This window comes from Lactuca saligna, chromosome 5 (genome assembly GCF_052625555.1).
Source record: "Lactuca saligna cultivar CGN05327 chromosome 5, ASM5262555v1, whole genome shotgun sequence".
NCBI lineage: Eukaryota > Viridiplantae > Streptophyta > Magnoliopsida > Asterales > Asteraceae > Lactuca > Lactuca saligna.
This window is the reverse complement of record NC_136421.1, coordinates 845520-862500: the sequence shown is the minus strand read 5'-3', so window position 1 is coordinate 862500 and position 16981 is coordinate 845520.

Genomic DNA, 16981 nt, shown 5'->3' with positions numbered 1-16981 from the left:
AGAAGAACCCTAGAAGTCGACCAAAGAGGCTAGAATCCAATTCCGGGAGTAATTAAGGCGTAATTTCACCATTCTACTTAATTCTTTTGTTTTGTCAACATGATTAAGCAACTTGAACTTATTTGTTTGCTGTTATTTACCTTAGTTATGAACTAATTTCTTTAGACTTCTGTTTGGGGATACAAAGTTGACAATATGATTTGATTGATGGGTAGGATTAATTCCAAGTTGGTGATTAATTGTTATTTTAGCTTGCTAAAGAACCTTGTGTATGAATGATAATTAATTTTCTGTTAATAGGAAGATAATTGATTAGCATGAACATCTATTGATTATCAACCTCATATGATATGTGACCACTATATCATATGTCTAGGATTAATGAATATGAAACTAGGATTAATAAGGAAATTGAGTAAACTCATGTGCAAGCTTGTAAGATGACCATCGAACAAGAGGTTAATTAAGAATAACAAATTAATTAGCTATTGCAAGTCTAACTTAACCCGAATAATTAATCTAGTAAATATAATTAAGTTAAGCAATTGGCCACTGTTTGAATTAGTTTATTTGCTAAGGATTAGGGTAGTGAACACAAACTTAATCACTTGAATCGGTAACCAACGAAAGAATTAATCCATTGCACTATTACCTTAAAATCAACCATAAAGTTAACCGAGTTGAACTAAACAGAAGTTTCTTTCCCATTATTGAATCTAGTTAATTTGTTCTTTTCTAGTCTTGAATTAGTTTTAGTTAGTAAGTTTCTAGTCTTGTAAAACTAGAGAAAAAACCCTTATTTGCTTAATCAACTTAGATAGAATGAGTTTTTAATTTAATTTGCCGTTCCCTGTGTTCGATACCCTGCTTATTTAGCTATACCACAATTGATAGGTTCACTGCCTTTTGTGTGTTATTTGATAATTAAAGTAGGATTAAAACTAAGTGAGTTTTACACACATCAAGTTTTTGGCGCCGTTGCCGGGGAACGGTTCTAAAATTAGCATTAAAATTCTAATTCAATCGATCCTTTGTGTAAGATTCATCTTATACAAAGTTAATTTCTGTTCATTTTTTGTTTAAGTTTTAGTAAAAAAAAAAAAAAAAATATATATATATATTAATCGCTGATTTTAACTTGAACTCGCCGAGTGCATTCGCCCCGACTCGGCGAGTCTAACGCTGAATCAGATTTAATTTTTGTTCTCTTTTACGCGTTTTGTTTTGTTTTAAGTTTGCAGTTGGTTCATGACCCGAGGATCTGCTACGCCTCTAGTTTCCCCTCTTGAAGATCCGGAAACCGCATTAAGAAGAAACAAGGGCAAAACCGTTGGAGAAACCGCTTCTTCAAAGAACTCACCACTCAAAAACCTCAAATCCGTTTTTAGCAAGAAGAGGAGCAGCAAAGCAGGAGCATCCAGTGCATCGTTGACAACCGAAGATCCGATCCCAAAAGACACCGACTACGAGACCGAAGACGAAAGCGGGCACACATCCGAGTTTGAAGAAGACTTAGCCACCGCTATGGCTAATATTGACGAAATCCCCATGGGGGAGTGGAAGAAAAGGATGCGTGATGACACCGGCCCGGGACTTGTGCAACCCGCAATCCCCGCTACCGCTACGTTTGAACTAAAGAGCCATATTCTCGCTCAACTCAAGGAGATACCATTTCACGGGAGAGATCACGAAGACGCCTATAGGCACTTAGATGAAGTAAATGACGTGGCGGATTACTTCAATGTACCTAATGTGCCCCGCGAGATCTAGCTACTACGCATGCTTCCTGTCACATTTAAAGGAGCTGCAAAGGATTGGTTGAAGTCACTCCCTCCCGGATCAGTTACCACATGGGCCAAAATGAAAGAAGAATTCATAGATCACTTCTTCCCACCTTCCAAGATAGCCAAGCTAAAGAAAGCCATTGCCAACTTCGAGCAACAACCCGGTGAATCCCTATATGAAGCTTGGGAAAGATACAAGAGCCTACTTCGAAATTGCCCCCACCACGATCTCAATAGCCAACAAGAGGTCTCTATCTTTTATGATGGACTGAATGTCACCACGAGGCAACTACTCGATTCACAAGGCCCACTCACCCGAAAGCCACCTCCGGAAATAAAGGAGTTAATTGAAGAATTCTCCAGGCACTCAAGAGAATACCACAACCCGAGGAATGAAGTGAGTCGAGGAGTAGTAAATTCGGTAAACGATGGTATGGCGGCGGTGATAGCTAAACTCGATAGCCTAGACCGAAGAATGACAAAAATGGATCAAACGATCCATGCTATTAGAGTTGGATGTGAAAATTGTGGCGGTCCCCATCTTACCAAGGAATGTGATCGAGACGAGAATGGTAATAAAAAGGGTCAAGTATTTTACTCCAGCGGCGATAGATACGATGAAGACTGGAGGAAACCGAAGAAGGAATGGCTCCCATACGAAGAGTACAGAAAGGCTAAGGAAGAGAAATATAAACAAAGGGAGAGGGGATATTATCAAAAGGAAGAACCGGTGACGGACAAGAAGACGAATTTAGAAGAAATACTTACAAAATTCATAGCCGCGTCCGAGAAAAGACATAATGATCATGATGTGGCAATGCAAGAAACCAGAAACATGTTGAGGAATCAGCAAGCTTCTATTCTCAACATTGAGAAACAGCTGGGCCAACTTGCACATCAAGTAAACGAAAGAAGACCGGGCCAACTTCCGAGCGACACCCAACCCAATCCAAGAAACGAGAACGTGAGCGTAATAACCTCCAGCAGTGAAGAAGAATTGGCAGAAACACGAAGAGTTTCCAAGGAGAAGGCAGAAAAGGAAGAAAAATCAGAACAAGAAGAACTCAATCCGACTCACCGAGTCACCAAAATGGACTCGACGAGTCCAGTCGGGAATAAAGAAAATGCCAGATTTCTGAAGCCATACAATCCTCCTTTGCCATACCCATCCAGAGCCATGCCTTGAGAAAAAGTTCAAGCCTATAGAACCTTCATGGAGCATGTTAAAGCTTTACAAGTCAATATGCCATTTGTGGACATAATGCTCCAAACTCCTAAATACTTTAACTTGCTTAAGGGCCTGTTTGCTGCTAGGAAGGATCTTGCTGAAGTCGCGGAGATATTGATGAGTGAGCTGCCTGAGAAGAAGGGTGATCCGGGTAACATAGTAATTCCGTGCCAATTTGGTAATGAAGTTTTTACACAAGCATTGGCTGATTCAGGGGCAAGCATTAATTTGATGCCCTATTCATTCTTTAAGAAGATGAATTTACCAGCACCAAAGCCGGTAAATATGAGAATCCATTTGGCAAATAAAACAATAATTCACCCACAAGGCATATGTGAAAATCTCCTTATCAAGGTGGACAAGTTTATTTTCCCAGTAGACTTCGTGGTGGTGGAGATGAAAGAAGACCCCGAAATACCAATTGTTTTGGGAAGAACATTCTTAAACACCGCAGGTGCCCTAATTGACATATGTGAGTCTACCTTGACATTAAGAGTGGGTGATGAGTCGGTGATGTTTAAAGCTAATCCAGAGGTCAAGTAAGAAGAAGTAAAAGCAATGGAGGCCCAACACGCCGATGTGGCATGCCTTGATACAATGTCAATTGGAGAAGAGTCGAGCATAAAAGAGGATGAGGACATAAATGGAAGCAGAGCGGAAGCTGATCACCAATTCACTACTAAACCTAGAGCACGGACCGCTATGTAATATGAAGTTATCAAATTTAAAGAAAAGGAGGTTCAAAAGTTGGTGAAAAAGCATGGGTTGAAAAAGAAGAAGAGGAAAAGAGAGGCCCAAACAGCTGAGGATGATACAGCGAAAAAGAGAAGAGACGAATTAAAAAGGGCTTACAAGAAAAAGATTCACGCCTACAAGACTAAGTATAAACCACAAAAAGTGAGGCGTACATTCCCGATGCTTGAAGATGACAAAACGTAAATGGGAAGGAGTCTAGCTAATGACTCCTCAAAAAGAAGCGCTTGGGGGGAGGCAACCCGTCGTTAGAGTTTGCTTTCTTTTACTCTTTATTTTTTTGTTTTGTGTTTCAATTTTAATCTTCCAAATCATCGGACTTGTCTGCTTAAGGGAGCGCCTAGCTTAAGAGTGGGGTGAAAAGATTTTGAATAAATAACAAAATTTTAAAAATTAGTAATGATTTACAAGAGACTCGCCGAGTCTGACCCTGACTCGACGAGTATATACTGATTTCAGAAAAAAATTGTAACTGCGCGATTGGACTCGCCGAGTCTGACCATGACTCGACGAGTCGATTTTATTTACAGAAAAAAAATAAACATTTTCGAAATTACTTTTACATCTAATAGGGTTTTAACCCTAAAAATTCAGTTTTCACACCACACTCGCCGGGTACAACTCTCTCCCAGGCATTCAAGAGTTCCTTCAACCTTTCTTCCAAATTCTCAAGATTTAAACTCAAAAGGTAACAACTTTCTTCTTGATTTCTAGATAGAATGTGATTATAAGGTCATCTACACTTGCAATTTCATGAAAAAAACCCGTTTTTGAAATAGTGACTAAATTCTAGGTTTTCGATTTTGTCATGAATATTGTTGTTTTGAACGTTTATTGTGGCCTTATTACTTAGTAGGAAGTCCCTGAACAAAACCCTTGCAAGAATTTAAAGGTTACATGGTTCAATTTTGTGAGACCCGTCGACCGACTCGTACAGGTCGCGCGACTCGCCGAGTCGGGCATGGACTCGACGAGTCCAGTCGATTTGCAGAAACAGTTCGTTTTTTTTACATTCTGTGTTTTCTGGGTATGGTTTAGATGTTTTGCAGGAATCATGTTTAGAAGAGGACAATCTTCAAGTGGTAGCCAAGGGGAATTTCCATGGTTGAATTTCCCACAAATCGAATCCGCTTCAACAATGCGGAAGTGGAAGAAGAAGCTTTCCGATATTAAAAAGAAGGAGGTCTATGTCCCGAACAGAATTGATTGGGAATGGTTGCAAAATGTGCGATATGAAGAAGAATTAGCTCCATACCTTTTAAAGGAGTTTCAACATGACGGCAAGTCAATGATATGTGATGGTTGGAGCCGGGTCTTCCGCATACAAGAGCCGGTATATTTGGAGCTTTGCTTGGAGTTTTTCTCCACGGTATCATTTACCGGTGGAGTAGATGTATATCATCCGACAAGCTTCACTTTTTGTCTTGGGGGCGAGTATCGTCAATGCTCGGTGGTGGATCTTGCTTGCCGACTAGGGATTTATGATCAACCTTTGGTTTCAACAAACCTCTTTCGGGCCTTTTTGGCAACCACTCACATGGTGTTTCCCGATGGGGTTACTAGCACGGGTTGGTGGAATACTATAGGGAATAAAGTTTATATCCCGAAGTCCGCGCAGGAAGGGAGCATCCGATCCCCAACCCACCGCCTCATTCACCGCCTTATTTCCTCCACCATCAACCAAAGGAAGGACGATGACAAGGTTTCCAACCTTGATGTTTTCTACCTTTGGAGCATTATCACGCCCGGCGTCTTTTGCAACATCCTGTGGTGCATTGCTTCATACCTCTCAGCGGGTGCGGTCAAAGATCGCAAAACATCGCGTATCAATGGAGGCATGTTTGTCACTCGATTGGCTAATTCATTCGGGTTGATGAACCGTGGTGCCTGGAACCTCATGACATTGATCCCGACACCCCCATTTAATCCCATTCTTTTCCGCAGAGCACGAATCATTGAAGACTATGGTGGTGGCCATTATGCCATCCCAAATGATGACCCGGTTGTAGGTCCCGAAGCACCGGGAAGGAGGGTGAGATCGCGAAGGGAAAGGGATGTGGAGGATGAGCCGCCAGTGATTCCGGTAGAGACTGAAGACGTACCAATGGATTGGTACAATATAGAGATGAGGCGGATGCAAGACCAAATGGCTAGGGGGCTAAATTTTAGCAACCAATCCCACATACGACTTTTTGACCACTTCAATATTCCACATATTGATGGTGGGAATTATCCATACATTCCATCGTGGGACGAGATGATTAGTGCACGCCAAAGCGGAGCTGGGGGAAGTGGAGCCAACGATGATGAGGAGGAAGATGATGATTGATTTTTGTGTTTTTGTGTTCAAACAATTTGCAATTTTTATTTTGTTTTGTTTTTGGTGTGTATGCTTTGAGATATTATTTTGTTTAATAGTTGTTTGCTTTAGTTATTTTCAGGATTGCATTTTGATTGCTTGCTTAGGATGAGGTAAAGCATGGATGTTTTTACGTGTGAGAGCGAGTCAAGGAAGCGAGTTTTTAACGTCAAAGTGTCAAGTCCGGTCTTAGGGGTATGAGCGATTGAGTCCGCATGTGAGGAAGGGTTAACGAAGTTGTGAGAGGCTAAAACAGTTGCCACATACCAAGATTTTTCATTCAGGTGCCAACTCGTCGAGTGCACTAAGCTGACTCGACGAGTCGCTTTGTATTTCCAGATAATTGGAGACGGCGCGCTGCTACTCGGCGAGTCCATCATTAGACTCGACGAGTCATTCATTTTTTGAGCCGAACGACTGCTGATTTGATGCTAATACTTATACCACTTGCATCCTTCTAATTCCATATCCATTCTTGAAGATCTTATGCCGATTTTCGCATATTAGAGCGACCCACACGAGGCATGGATGAGATTTTTCCATGTATGACGTTTATTGAAGATGGAGCTTAAATGAGAGTGATCAACCTATCCACTGCTATCCCAGGGGAGTTTGTTCCAATTCCCTCTTTATTTTTCTGGTTCTATGCATAATATGCAATGAGGGCATTGCATCACATAAGTGTGGGGTAGGGGGTTGGTTACATAATAGTCAATTTTAAAAATTTTGCATACCAAAAGGATTATTTAGGATTTAATTTAGGAAATTTTGGTGAAAATTAGGATTCCATGTTAGAATTGTGTTAATAATTGCATGACAACCCAAATGTTTAGTTGAGCCTATATACGTTCTAGTGCATTTGTGGCTTCCTTATTTCAGTGAAATCATGAGACAAAAACACGACCTTGCTCAACCTGAGGGATGTAATATGTTTAGCAGCCTAAACCTGAAATGTATCCAGGAAGATTTTTATCATTAGCCAATAAAGGTTGAGATTGAGCGCCCCTGCTTAAGCATGTAGGGATTTGAGTGAGAAAAAGTGAGGTATACATGTAATAAATAAAAAAAGAGAGAATTACAAGAAAAAGTTTGAAGAATTTTTGGAGCATCAAAGTTAAATATCAAATATGAAGATCGAAAATTCCGAAGAATCCAAAAAAGTTGAAGATACCAAAAATCAAACAACAAAGGTGGTGAATTCAAAGTTATCCAAGATCAAATTATCAAACAAGTGAAGAATTCCAAAGAGCTCCATAGTGGTATCGAGAAGTTGTAATTCTAGATTATGTATGCTTGGGTTGCTCAATTAAAAATACTTTGAGGGTAAAGAGGTTTTCTGAGGATGGATTCGGAGGGTTGCATAAAATGAGCATAGTTCGGGGTGAGTGGGCGAATGTTTATGAGGATTGTGAGTATTTGAAGTATGGGGGGTTTTTAGGAATTTTAGACACAAATGCATGCGTTGCAGTCTTGGCATAATGGCTGGGTTGGATTGGAGTTATTATATGTGATTCTAATGTGTTAAAATTCAGTTTTGCTTGAGGGCAAGCAAAAGACAAGTGTGGGGTATTTTGATATGTGCATATTTAGTGTGTATTAAGTGTAGTTTATTATTCATATATTAGCTAAATTGTTGCATGATATGGACAAAAGGTACTTAAAAGTGTTAAATTATGTTTTTCAGTCCAAAGATGAAGCTCGGAAGCGAAAGGAAGCAAGAGAAGCGGTTAGGAGCTCAAGAGTGGAAAGAAGAAAGAAAACACCCATAAAAGGCTTCTACTCGTCGAGTTGCCTCTTGACTCGACGAGTCCGGTCGCGGATTCAGAAAGATAAGCATTCGGAAGTCAAGATAGTTATCAGGTTACGACTAATGTGAGAGGGACTCGACGAGTCACCATATGACTCGGCGAGTCGGGATGCATATATAAAGATAACTCTACAATCCGAGAGGAGGGAATTCTGGGAAGTTTCAGAAGTGTTTAGCTGCGAATAAGAAGCCAGAAGAACCCTAGAAGTCGACCAAAGAGGCTAGAATCCAATTCCGGGAGTAATTAAGGCGTAATTTCACCATTCTACTTAATTCTTTTGTTTTGTCAACATGATTAAGCAACTTGAACTTATTTGTTTGCTGTTATTTACCTTAGTTATGAACTAATTTCTTTAGAATTCTGTTTGGGGATACAAAGTTGACAATATGATTTGATTGATGGGTAGGATTAATTCCAAGTTGGTGATTAATTGTTATTTTAGCTTGCTAAAGAACCTTGTGTATGAATGATAATTAATTTTCTGTTAATAGGAAGATAATTGATTAGCATGAACATCTATTGATTATCAACCTCATATGATATGTGACCACTATATCATATGTCTAGGATTAATGAATATGAAACTAGTATTAATAATGAAATTGAGTAAACTCATGTGCAAGCTTGTAAGATGACCATCGAACAAGAGGTTAATTAAGAATAACGAATTAATTAGCTATTGCAAGTCTAACTTAACCCGAATAATTAATCTAGTAAATATAATTAAGTTAAGCAATTGGCCACTGTTTGAATTAGTTTATTTGCTAAGGATTAGGGTAGTGAACACAAACTTAATCACTTGAATCGGTAACTAACGAAAGAATTAATCCATTGCACTATTACCTTAAAATCAACCATAAAGTTAACCGAGTTGAACTAAACAGAAGTTTCTTTCCCATTATTGAATCTAGTTAATTTGTTCTTTTCTAGTCTTGAATTAGTTTTAGTTAGTAAGTTTCTAGTCTTGTAAAACTAGAGAAAAAACCCTTATTTGCTTAATCAACTTAGATAGAATTAGTTTTTAATTTAATTTGCCGTTCCCTGTGTTCGATACCCTGCTTATTTAGCTATACCACAATTGATAGGTTCACTGCCTTTTGTGTGTTTTTTGATAATTAAAGTAGGATTAAAACTAAGTGAGTTTTACACACATCAATACTCTATTACTTTCTTTGCACATTTAGTTAATATTTTTAACAACCAGTTTTCTTGTAGCAGGACATTGGAGAAGATCACTAGTGATCTCTATCGAGTGGTTCAGGATGCTAAGGAATCCTTCATGGATTTCGTGAACAGGTTTGGCAGGGAAGCCCTGAATATCCCCAACATTGGCATGACAATTGTCGTGAAAACCTTTAAAATGGGACTAAAGAAAGACTCTCTGCTTTCTATAAAGACCTTGTAATAAATCTATGCAAAAGAATTGATGAAGTCAGAAACAAAGCGTTAAGGTTCATAAGGCTCAAAGAAGACAAAGATATCCAAAGGAGGAGCAACCCACCAAGCTCTTATGATAACCCCAATAAGAAGGCCGAATCCTCGTGCCTAGAGATCCTATAAACCCAAACCTTATTCCAGACCCAATCATCATAGGGTTAATTCCCTTGAAGATGAAGGGGAGGAAGAATAATTTCCTAAGATCACTAACTACTATTTTTCTGTGGATGTTTTAGGTCTAATATTTTCCATGCAGGATGTAATGCCTGCAGATTCGGACAAGTCATTTTAAAGACAATAAGCGTCAAAAATGACTTTTTGATATAAGGTTATTTAGAATAAATAATCTTAGTCCAGTTATAGTATATGTCACAATGATTTCGTACATATAAAGAACGCTAAAATCCGAGTTATAATGAAGAAGTTATGACCTTTCGAAGTTTTACGGCTAAACCGGTCCGATACCGTGTAACGTAAAAAGTGAATTTTTGATAAATTACTTTTTAACCTTAGGTATCTAAACAAAATTTTCAGTATATGTTAAACCAATAACGTACATAGAAAGAACGTACAAATCTGACTTCGTATGAGGAAGTTATGATTTTTCTAAGATTTAGTATAGCAGTGCATAGTCAGGAAATCAAATTTTAGATTGATCGATTTCTTGCCGAAAAAACCTAAATGAGAATTAAATATTTCATTAATAGGAACTCGACAATATAAAGACAGATAAAAAACGGACGTCGGGTGACAAAGTTATGACTTTTTAACGGACTTTGTCTGTCTAAGCCTATTAAAATATAACTTTAAAAATAAAGTCAAAATTAGCTGACAGAGTCTAAATGAAAGTTGTAGATCACGTTGCTACCTATGCGTGGATATAAATAAGGTCAAAAACGGAGCTCATATGTGAAAGTTACGAAATTTAGAAGTTTATTAATTTATAAGAAGATGCAAGGGTGACACGTGGTGTAACACATGTCCAAGTATTAATCAATTTATCTAACTTTTTAGGGTTTTGTGCATGGACTCGGCGATTTGGGTGCTCCAACTCGTCGAGTAGAGACTATTATAAGGACGTGGGACTTGGATGCTACTCGACGAGTTGGAAGGCTTGACTCGTCAAGTAGGTGTTGTAGAAAAAAACCCTAATCTTCAAGGTTTACCACCCTATTTAAAGGGCTTATGGCTCATTTTCAACCTCCCTCGCTGTCTTTGCAACCCAGAAAGAAACCCTAGTTGCATAGTTGAGCTTCCATGAGAGTGTATGAGCCTTAGAGAGTGAAACTTGTGCCTTTGTGAAGGATTTTAGAGATTGAAAAGGAAGGAGCCATGAGAGGAACAATAGATCCAACATCTACTTTGTATTAGCCATCATCTTGAGGCATAAAGTCGTGACCATGATCTCTAGTTGCTTAGATACCTTTTCTTGGAAGTAAATGGCCATTTTTGGTGCAAGTTGGAGTCAAACTTAGATCTTGACTTATCACAAGGATATGGTTCCAGATCTGGACCTCTCTAGGTCCTCAATGACATAAATTTGCTTACTTTATCTAGCTTAGCCCCTTTCCATGCACCAAAACCTTGTAGGAAGCTTAGTTTTGATGATATAGCCTTGGAAGGCCTTGCATGCACGTAAAGTTGGAAACTTTGCGTGGTATCTGAACTAGAGGAGGTTGGACTTGGAGTTTGGGACCTTAGATCCCACTGAAAAGGGATAAACATGAAAGGGATTGAAGGAACTCGTCGAGTCCCTTAGCTGACTCGACGAGTCGAGATGGGGTTTGCCTGTTTTTGAGTTTCTGGTTTAGTGCGGTGAAGGATTTGGTCTGAATGGACTTTAGGCTTTCTGGACATTTGATGAACTCGACAAGTCATAAATGTGACTTGGCGAGTTGGTTCGGGATTCAGTGGAATGAACTCGGGAAGAACTCAATGAGTTGCTAGATGCACTCGGCGTGTTGAGGTCAACATGGACTGTTGACCTTGACTTTGACCAAGGTGGACCCGGGTTGACTTTGAGGATATTTATTGGGATTATGACAAGTTAATCACATGTTGATTATAGGCAGTTGAGGAGGAGCAATGTGTGGGAAATATTTGATCTTAGCTTATCAGTTCAACATTTGAAAGGTGAGTCTCCTCACCATACCAATGGGTCAAAGGCACCAAGGTCGGCCCATTTATAATATGTGATACTCTAGCTGAAGTTATATTATGAGAAATGATGGTTGGTTATGTGCTAGGATTGTATGCTAGTTGTAGGCTTGTATGGAAGACCATGGGAGAGCCCATGTCACCTGAATGTAAGACCATGTGGAGAGCCCATGGCTTTCCTACTAAAGACCATGTGGCGAGCCCATGACAACAGGATGTAAGACCATGTAGGGAGCACATATCTTTCCTATTAAATACCATAGGAGAGCCCATGGCACTTAGGTGTAAGACAATATGGGGAGCCCATGGCATCCTAGAGTAAGACCCCGAGGACGAGCCCACAACATCCCTATATGTTATATGCATGGCTTATGTGGTATATGTAGCTTTTATAGTTGATATAATATGTGTTTATGTGGATTATGTGTGTGGTATGCTCTAGGGAACTCACTAATCATTATCTTATGGTTTGTTGATTTGTTCCAGGTACATCTGAGCCTAAGGGAAAGGGCAAGGCTTGATGGCACTGTGAGCACTCTCAAGCATTTATTTCGGATGGGACACTCTGATATTTTGAATAAAATGTTAATGTAATGAATTTTGAAAACGGTGATTAATTTTACTTCACACTTTATGGAAATGTTTGGTTAATTAAAAATGAAAAAATATATATTTTGAAATTTGGGTCGTTACAAGTTGGTATCATAGCCTTGGTTTGAGGGATTTAGGCACATCATTGGGTGTGTTGGGACTCAAACTAAAGAAATGGTAATTGTTTTTAAAAATAAAATGGAAGTTGAAATTTTTAAAGAATGAGAAAAGAGGAGAGTGCAACGCGTGTGGTCGGCCGAGCCAAGTAAGTAGTTCCCTAATATGTTAGCCATGTTATACTGATGTGTGAGTTATGATAATCGTATGAATCTTGTTATGTGTGTGCTTTCAAAATTGTATACCGTTAGGGTCTTATAGCCTCAAAATTATTGATTTGGCTTTATTTCCTATTCCTTGTTTGGTGTAGAGTCTATTATTCGAAAGTCCATTTGATCCTTTTTTGTGTATAATTTTCATGCATAAGGCAACATGTTATGATTGTTATGGGTAGAGAAAATCTTAGGACAGCCTAGGATTTGAGATATATGGTAGCCTATGAGATATGTTTTGTTTTGGGACGAATTAGAGTTATCAGGTATAGCCTTGGGAAAGGTACAGGTAGGTGTGGAAGGTAGTATTGGGTCCGTACTATTGAAAGCACAGGACCTGTACCCAAACAAATGTTAGACCTGGAAGCTCTAAGGAGGTCCAATGTGGGAAGATCCCCTCTATGTAACATCCTGATCATTATGTTTTATGGTATTGCAGATCAGTATGGTGGTGACACGGTTAGGAGTAGGAGGATGAGGATCGGGGTCAGGATCTGGGTCTGGGTCAGGCAACACTACTGAGCCTATTCACGAGAGGTTTTGTGAGCTCATTGCAGCAAAGCTTACGAGGGGTATCCTTGATGCTACCCCAGTTATCTTTGGGATGGTCAAGGAGGGTATGATGGAGATCATGGAGGAGAGGCTCAGGGCATTCAGATTTGAGATTATTGCGGGCCAGGTCGGGGCTCGAACTCCCTCATTACGGGATTTCAAGGCCTGTAGGGTGCCAGAGTTCTTCGGGGTCAGGGACCCCATTGTCAGCCGATGCAGGGTGACGGATATAGAGAACACCCAGTGCATGATTTCTTGCCCAGATGCGGCAAAGGTGGGTTTTACTTCATGTATGTTGAGAGATAGAGCCCGAGACTGGTGGGGAGAGGTGACTAACAAAGTGGGAGCATCCAGTGTGGCTGAGATGACATGAGCCGAGTTTGTTCAATGATTTGATCTAGAGTTTACACCACTTATTGAGGTGCGGCGACTAGTGGGGGAGTTTCCTGAGCTTCAGCTGACCACTAAGACTGTGGCGGAGATCACCGCCGAGTGGGGGAGAACTGGTTATTGACAGAGAGATGGCCTCGCAGGGGCTAACCCTCTGTTCAGCTGCGAGGGCTAGGAGATTACTTTATTAGGGTTGTTTGGGATTTTTGGCTTATATCTCCGATACGAGGGTTGAGACCATGAGGGATGTGGGTAGCATTGCGATTGTACATGAGTTCCGAGTGTCTTTCCCGAGGAGTTACCAGGGGTGCCTCTGGAGAGGCAGGTGGAGTTTCACATTGATTTGGTGTCGTGTGCTACTCTGATAGTCTATGCACCATAGCAACTAGCTCCACGTGAGATGCAGGAGCTACTAGATTGAGGGTTTATTCATCCGAGTAGTTCCCTATTGGGAGCACCAATCCTGTTTATGAAAAAGAAGGATAGGTCACACAGGATGTGTATTGATTATTGAGAGTTGAACAAACTAATGGTGAAAAGCCGTTATCACTCCCGAGGATAGATGACTTGTTTGATCAGCTACAGGGTGCATCTTGGTTTTCCAAGATTGATCTTCGATCGAGGTACCATCAGATGATGATTCAAGATGAGAATATACCAAAGACAACCTTCAGGACTCGTTATGGATATTATGAGTTTGTGGTGATGCCATTTGGGCTCACCAATACCCCAACAACGTTCATGGAGCTCATGAACAGAGTGTGCAGATTGATGTTGGATCGGCAGGTGATCATTTTTATTGATGATATATTGGTCTATTCTAAGACCAAGGAGCAGCATGAGCAGCATTTGAGGGAGGTATTGGAGACTCTGAGGACGGAGAAGCTTTATGAAAAGTTCTCCAAGTTTGATTTCTTGTTGCGAGAGGTACAATATATGGGGCACATCATCAATCAGGAGGTCATTTTAGTTGATCCAGCCAAGGTTGAGGCTATGATGCAGTGGGAAGTACTGCAAAACGCATCAAATATTCGTAGCTTCTTGGGTTTAGCAGGGTACTATCGGAGATTCATCCAGTATTTCTCCAAGATCGATGTACCTTTGATCTGCTTGACCAAGAAGAATGTGACATTTCGATGGGGCCTGGATCAGCAGTTGGCTTTTGAGACCCTGACTGAGATTATGTAAGGCTCCGATTCTCGTACTACCTAAGGGACTTGATGATTTGGTAGTTTACTGTAATGCATCAATCTCAGGGTTGGGGCAGTACTAATGCAGAGGGGACATGTGATAGCTTATGCCTCGAGGCATTTGAAGCCTCATGAGGCAAACTACCCCACCTACGACCTGGAATTAGGGGAAGTGGTGTTTTCCCTCAAGATTTGGAGGCACTATCTGTATGGGGTGCGGTGCACTATTTACACTGATCATAAGAGCCTGAAGTACTTGATAAATCAGCAGAACCTCAACATGCGGCAGAGGAGGTGGTTTGATGTGCTGGAAGACTATGATTGTGAGATCTTATACCATCCAGGGAAAGCCAACGTGGTGGCCGATGCTTTGAGCTGCAAGACGGCAGGTTCCCCAATTAGGAACGTTTGTTTGAGAATGGCAGTGATCTCCCCATTGTTGGATATGATCAAGGAGGCTCAAGTGGAGGGTTTGAAGAAAGAAAATTTGAAGCCAGAGCGGATTCGGGGAAAAATTACTTTGTTTGTCTGAAATGGTCAGGGACTTTTGACCCAATGTGGTCATGTGTAGGTCCCGACATCTGGGGGAGTGAACCAAAAATTATTAGAGGAGGCACACAAGTCCAAGTTCTCTATACATCTAGGGGCTACAAAAATGTATAGATATTTGAGGCTGGGTTACTGGTGGCCCTGCATGAAGTGGGTGATCTCCTGGTTTGTGGAGTGATGTATGACCTGCCGGAAGGTCAAGGCCGAGCATTAGTGGCCTCATCACAAGGTTCAACCACTACCCATTCCCCTGTGGAAGTGGGAAGAGATCATTATTGACTTCATCACAAAGTTACCGAGGACAGCGAGGGGTATGGATGCCATATGGGTGATTGTGGATAGATTTATGAAGAGTGCCCACTTTATTCCGATCTCTGAGAGCATCTCTGCTAAAAGAAATTGGCGAATATTTATGTCCAGGAGGTGGTGGCAAGGCACGGGGTGCCAGTGTCGGTAATCTCTGACATAAATGTTCTATTTACATCTAGATTCTAGAAGAAATTCCATGAAGAACTGGGCACTCAGTTGCATTTCAGCATGGCATACCACCCCCAGACGGATGGCCAGAGTGAGACGACGATCCAAACACTCGAGGATATGCTACGGGTATGCGTGTTGGATATTGGGGGTAGTTGGGATAAGTACCTCCCGTTGACAAAGTTTGGGAGTAGGTATGAAAGAAGATTGTCGTGAATTGGTATGTAGATTGTTTAAAGTGTATTAAACATGGCAGAGGTTTGCTGCAACGTTCATGAGTGCTTAAGAATATGATTTGAGCATTAGATTAAACCCACGTCACGTGGATCGCTTCATGGATTTTATCACGAGCGATTGGTGAGACGATACTATCTTATATTCTTGAAACAGAGATGTGTGAGTTGTATCTTGCGAGTCGGTTGCACATTGATAATGTAAACGCACCAGTAACTTGGTGTTATAAAACATATTGTTGTGTGTGATTTGACGAGCGAGTGCAAACGAGCATTGGGTCGAAGTTTATCCATTCCTTTTATCCAAAGTGGGATAAAAGCGATATTTTTGGACCCCTCGATGATTTAGTGATGACAAACGCAAGTGCTCGGCCGGGTCAGGACTAATTTGATTTGTTCAATTAGTTAGTTTTCATGAATCGAAAATCGAGAAACAACACATAGACTGAGAGAATGATTTCAATCCATGTCTCACGTCTATATGATATCTAGAATGGAGGAATATATGATCCCTTATCTAAAGGACGCATATCTGATAAGATCAGACTTGACAGCGGCTTTTGAAAGCTACAATTGTTGATTAGGATTTGAAGTCATACACAGAATAGTTATTAGACTTATCCAAGTGGGAGACTGTTGGATTAGTGTCTATGTCCATAACTATTTTGGTATGTACTTGACCCGATTGTAAGCATGGTCCTTTTGAGTTGCCTTCACACTGGTGAGTAGACAATATGACTTCTGAGGATAGTGGCTGATTTATTGTTAAGAATAATAAATTAGGGTATAAATATGATTTGGTAATATATTATGAGAATAATATATTAATTAGGAATCATATTATTAATTTGTATTTAATCAGAAATTAATTAGGAATTAATTTTGGGATTAAATGAATTAATTAAAAGTACTGGGGTTGTTTTGTAATAATTTGATAGTTGAGACTTTGGACCATTGGCTCACCTTTATTAAGGCTTGAACGAAAATCCTATAAGGATCTAAGAGTTTTCTTCCAAGGGCTTAAGGAAAGGAGTCCATGGACTTGCTTATGCCCTAAGCTAAGGGATTAGGGTTTCCACCTTGAAACCCTAGCTAGCCTTAAGTATAAATAGCCCCCTAGGCTTAGGAACTCGGAGAAACCTTG